The following is a 6,488-nucleotide window of genomic DNA, read 5'->3' on the forward strand; positions in this document are numbered from 1 at the left end:
AATGTTCAAAAGCTAACGGCCGCAGCCCTGCATGCAGCTGTTAACTGTAGAATATTCACTACAACAGCTGTGAACAAAGGCTTCGGAGCCGAGGGGATTTCAACCCCCTAGGGCTCCGTGAGGCCTCTGTTTTACAAATTAGAAAATTCTGCCCCGATAGGGTGGAATGTTCTAATAGTTTTATAGCCTTCCATAGCTGGGCTATACCGCCCATTAAAGGCCTGCTACGGCAGGCTATAAAGCTATATTGGAACATTGGAAAGTTGAGGGTTCCATTGAAGACAATGGAGTGGCTCCGAGCTTATAATGGCTGGTACAAGCCTTCTGCTCCAACATTCTAATGTTTGTCTTTTTGCTTTTCCCTTTTTAATTTAGAAAATTCTACCCTTAGTAGGTGGAATGTTTTAAAAGCCATAAAGCCCTTCTACCTCGGGCTACACCTGTTGTTAAAGATCCCCCAACCTTGTTATAGGCCCTTGCCTGCGGATCTGGCCTGTAATGAGGGTTCAAGGCCTTTAACAACCGGTATAGCCCTCAACAGCAGGCTATAAGACTATATTAGAACATTGGAAAGTTGAGGGCTCCATTGAAGACAATGAAGTGACTCGGGGCTTATAATTGCTGGTATAAGCCTTCTGCTCCAACATTACAATGCTTCTCTTTCTGTTTCGCCCTTTTTCATTTAGAACATTCTACCCTCAGTGGGTGGAATGTTCCAATAGCCTTATAGTCTTTCTGCCTTGAGCTATGCTTCTTGTTAATGGCCCTCTCCCTCATTATAGGCCCTCGTCTGTGGCTTGGGCCTATAGCTTGGGTTCAGGGCTGTTAACAACTGATATAGCCCTCGCAGCAGGCTATATGGTTTAGCTCTGTTCATTGTAAAGTACCCTAGTATCTTATGATGCGCTATATGAAGCCATTAAATTTTAAAAAGCTGCCTTTGTTAAGGAAGCAGTGCCTCGTGTTTCTGCTATAGAAGGATCTCTGGGTATGGTAGCCCCGTATGACTGAGGGATCCAGGCAAGGACTCTCACCCATGACCTCAGAAGGTCATTTCCTAAGACCTTTGAATGAAAATATCCGGTAGCCAATGACTGAGAAGCCCACAGCACAACTATCCGATGCCATGGAAAGAGTGACCATTGGGCAAAACCTGGGATCTGCAGTCCTGGAGCAAGATTTGTAGGACATATTCAGACCCAAGACCTTCCCTTGAGTGGACAACACATCCTCCTCCTTAAAATAGATAAGAGGAGAGATATTGAAGGAGGAAACCGACTAAATAATGAACATAAAATCTGCAAATGTGATCAGCAACAAATTATTTCTAAATTACCTACTCACAAACCCGCTTTGGGATTTTTGTTTAGAAGTTGCTCCGTGCCTGTCTTATACAAAGCATGAGTATTTGTTTGTCACCTATCACGCCTTGGTGGACTCTGTAGAGAACCTATTCTAGAAAGCAGATAGCAAGCAAATACTGAGGCCTGTTTGCCACTGTCAACTGCTCATGATATAGGAATCATGTGAATTGAAGGAGCTTGGCATTGCCTCCTTGATGTATGACATACCACATTTGTCTGTCTCCTTTCTTCATTGATTATCCATTTTCATTCGTTTGTGGGCTTACACGCCCTTTCCTGATCTCAGGGCCCGAACACTTATTTTTGATGATACATGGCTGAGTTTGTGAGTTGCCACATTTGTTTGCCTCCTTCCTTTGCTGGTTGTCTGGTTGCACTTGCTTGATGCTGACCTCAGGACCCTGGCTGCCAGGACACATAGCTTACCTATGGGACTCTCCCTCACTGGTCCTGGGTGGATTCTTTACACCGCTTCCAATGTAGGTCTGTATCCAGTGCATGTCTCTGGGGTGTTCGCCATTCCTTCCCCCTAGTGGCCTTGTAGAGCAATGATCTGACTGCTTGTAACTAACGTTTTCCTGTGTGTTTTCCGTGCACTCCTGAGTGGATCATTTGCCATGTCTACCCGTATCCAGTGGTGGCTTGTGGGTAGCTCACCTGCCTCTCCTGGGTGGACTAAACAGATTATCTTATATGGATGACTATTTAACACATAATGTGGTCTGTTCCGTTTGTTCCTGTCTGGACTTATTGCATGCCCCACGATGATGAGTTGCATCCATGGCAAGCACCTCGGTTGCTCAATTGTCCCCTGTTGGTATGTATATTAGGGAAGCGACTGCCATCTTGGGCCAGTCTCCCAAGCCTGGGTAATCCGATGGGTCATGCTTGTGATTATGTGTCCTTTTTGAATCTCACTTCAGGGTCTATCCCCTAAGTTAGGCTCTTACAGGATTTGGTAGGTGGAAGGAGATCTCCAATGTCAACATAGTGGAGCATGGTCGTGACCACGGCAATGGGATCCTGCGCTGCCAACAAGGAATGCCCTCATCGATATTCCGCACCCGTCTCTGCCGAGATCTTCCATTAACCAAGTATCCAGTAAAACAATCCCTCTCTGTCCGCACAGCCCGCACTGTTCTGTGCTTCCTTTTCCCTGTTACAGATGCATGCAAATAAATATGTACTGAGCAGCAGAGGTGAATCTGCCCTACATAGCCCCTCACTCCTACTTTGCTGCATGCTTCTGGTTGCCCCTTTCTGTTTGTAAGGTCTGTATATTTCCATGCTTCCCGAAGCCCCTTGGTATGTAACCTTGGGTAAGTGACCAACATCTTGGCAGGGGCCCAGGCCCTAGCAGGCATGTAACCGAACCCTTTCCACTTCAATGCTGCTGCTCCCATTGGCCTTAGACTTATCCCCCTCTCCTCCCTGCAGTCTGCTTCCCTTCCTTGACACTATAGGTTGTGTGGCTGATCACATGTCCCTCATGAACCTCCTGCAGGACGAACCCTGATTTTACCTCTCGTGACAGGGGATCCTGCATGGTGGAGAGCAGAGAGGTTGTGGGCATCTTGCTGTGGTGTCCTGTCAGGCCTTGTTAATGCCTGGAACAGTTCTAGGACCAGAAACAAAACATCTCGCACTCCCTTCCAAATGGATAATTCAATAAACTCCTTATCACCTACAATACAGATAACTTACTGATTGATTCTTTCTGTTGTTTCTGTATGCACTCTATAGTGCATGTACACAGACTGCCCTAATCTAATGCATGCCTTTGGTTTGCTCCCTTGTCACTCCTTGGTGGACTAAACAAAGCATCTGCCATGGCTGACTGAGGCAAGCAGGTGATTCTCTCCTCTCCTGCCCCAGCCCCTCTAGATCACTGCTGTGGTGGGCACTGGCTGCCCAGCTGTGGGCTCCTGGTTAGATTATCAGGTCGTTTCCAGTGGTTGCATGTTTGCAGAGCATGCCTGTGGGTCAGTCCTCCTTCTTCGGGTGGACTCTTCAGGTTACTAATCATGGCTGCCGGGCTCCAGTGCGCGCGTGGAGCCTGTCCACCGTTGATCCTGGCCAGGGTGGGACTATAAAGTGCACATTTCATGAACGTAAAGCTCATGCAATCTATCTATCTCTTCTCTTCATGCAACTACTCGCAGCATGTGGTGATACGAGCACTACGCTGGTCGTCGCGCATGACACCAAAATGCTTCCAACATAGAACAAACAGCCAGACATTACTCTTCCAAGCGAGCATTCCCTCACAGTTGAGCCAGGGCCGGACTGGCCGTAACAGGCATCGGGCGTTTCCCCGGGAGGCTGAAAGAGTGGGAGCCGGTTTTGAAGTGATGCCGCAATATTGGCCCCCAGTAACAAAAGCAGCGGTGCTTCACACTTGCACACACTCCACTCCCCTTCCGGGGGCTAATCCGACAACATTTCTAGGGCGGGTTTGGGTTCCCAGTCCAACCCGAGTGTAGCAAGGTACCTGTCTACTAAAACCCACTAAGGCTCCATCAGGGGTATGAACTGCTATATCAATATAACCGCTACAATACGCTCACATGTACAACAATACGGGGAACAGCCTTTACCACAAAGTTTTTACCACAAAATGGAATTACAACGCATTTTTACATCGCAATTACTTTTACCACACAAGTTTTACCACGCAAGTCTTTACAACGCATATATATTTGTATTGGTGAGTATTTGGCAAGTAGTTTATGTATTTTTATTTACTAAAATTTGTTGATAAACTTGCTAGTGCGTCCTACCACCTTAACTATCGGAAATATTTTTTATTAAACTCCATAATTGTGACTGCAGCCTGAATTCAAATTTAATTCTCAATTGTTGTCGAACGTAATCTGACTTTCTGTGAATGCAGCATTCGCCATGTTGGTGGCGGCATTTTTTTACAATAAGTTTAATCTCACATTTAAAGCATCATTTTCATCTTTAAATATAGCGTAATTGGATTTTTCTGTAATTATTATCACTGTATATTTAAAATGCTTTTAATTAACATTATAAAAAGAACGATGAAAGTGTGGTAAAAGTATGCATCACAGTGGATTGCGTGGTAAGTGTATTTCACATGTGAGTGAATGTAAATGCAATGCAGTGGTATGCGTTGTAAAATCTGCGTTGTAAAAACGTGTGTGGTAAAGAAACGCGTGGTAATGTCATACAACCCAGTAATACAAGAGGTTGAGACCCCACCTATTATTCTTGAAGTCTCATACCAGCACCGCTCACACCTTCTCTGCATTCTGATTATTCAAATACATCCAGTCGCTTAGACTTTTATCGCTAGAACTGGGTAGTTTGAAATCTAGACAAAGGCTATCTTAAAAGACACCGAAACGTGTAGGCCGCACCCTCCACCACCACACAGTGATGCACTTCTTTTATCTTAGCATATAGTTCCAAAGGCTGCAGTCAATAGTCCTCTATAATTCATGCTTGCATATATTATTCTACTTCAACACCTGCTGCTACACAGTCATCTTCTCGGTCCTCAATATCCTTCCAGATGCGGTGTAGGTAAACAGCTGGCTTGCGCTTTGCAACATCTTGGAAAATTTTCCAAGGAATAAATACTAGAGAATATGTGATTCCAAAGGCATACGTCTTGCTTTTCCCGCTCCAGCACAAGACACAACTTGGAGAAAAGGTTTATGATCTGTTCATAGTCTTTTACAAAGAGATTACATATAAAAGACTGAATATACTCAGGGCCACTGGAATCATATGATTGTGCGGTCTCAGCGATATTTGCATAAATATTGGTTTGCCACATTTGCCACATAATCCATCATCTGCTGCATAATCTGCAGATTTTCACACACAAAAAATGTGTTTCTCGCTCAAACGGTTCAATAGTAACTAAAAACATAGCAACACGTTTAGCCGTGCAGTGGAAGACCATTTTCAAAGGTTGGTTGGTCAACTTTCTGTAGCTTTTTGTGCCTAGGTATTAAACTGGTACTAGTGACATGCAACCAATGACCAGACAATGTTGACAAGTTTAAAAATAACAAAACTGTGAAATAATACTATTGCAAAATGTGCTGCATAATTTGCCTTTTCTTGCCACATAATGTACCCAACCCTGCCGCATAATTTGGTCCTTCCCTGTCGTATAATTCCAGTGACCCTGAATATGCGTTATGGCCAAGGAGAAGGCCAGCCCATAACCAAAAGGCACCTTTGTGCCCTGCGCAAATACCACGACCCAGGGGATATGGTGTACTTGTTTAGGTTCAACCATCCAGCTTAGAAGGGTGCCAAGGCGACATTCAAAATGTCCGATTTCTCATCCATCTCTAATTTCTACTGTACTTCTCACCCTACTTCCACAGCTCTTTATGTGGTTTCGTCTTGATGGAAAATCAGGCAAGAATCAGCAGTTGCACTCAAACAGGCCCAGGAAAGACACAAGCTGTTGCCTGGTGGCGTGGCTTGTCTAATGGCTGCCACCAAACTAGGTTCATTATTGGCACCGCTTTCAAACTCACATGGCGAAGATACCTTGAACTTTCAAACAGATCAATACATGTATTTTGGTGTAAAGTCAACACACTGCTGCTTAGGAAGGTCACCACAGCACATACTGTCCAGTTAATTGTTGCCACACTGCCCCAGTGACTAAGGATTTCATCCAGGTGTGTTATCACTCAGCAACTACCACACTGGCTCATTGGTTAACATGGGGCTCACCGGCATCAATGCTGCCAATACCGACAGAGGGGGCACATCTGAAAATCAAAAAAAAAAACTAAAAGCATTAATAAGGTAAATAAGGCGATAACTTAACAAGTAGTACAATGTACACAATTTCCATAACTTTAGTTCCAGCGAGCCCAATAATAACCATACATGACAGTGAGCAACACATATAAAAGATGCTCAGGTAAAAGTACCGGCAATCTCCCCACCCACATGCAATATGTACGAGCTGAAGTCTGCCTAGAAGTTTAAAGAGTTTGTTTTCATGTGATGTTCAGGTGCAGAATCTTCAGGATTGCCACAACACACCACAACATGGCAGAAGACAGAGAGGGACAAAAGTGTGCTGCACTAACACAACCCTCCTAGTCATCATTAGGCCTGGGC

The sequence above is a fragment of the Triturus cristatus genome, chromosome 9, assembly GCF_964204655.1.
Source record: "Triturus cristatus chromosome 9, aTriCri1.1, whole genome shotgun sequence".
In the NCBI taxonomy this organism is placed as follows: domain Eukaryota; kingdom Metazoa; phylum Chordata; class Amphibia; order Caudata; family Salamandridae; genus Triturus; species Triturus cristatus.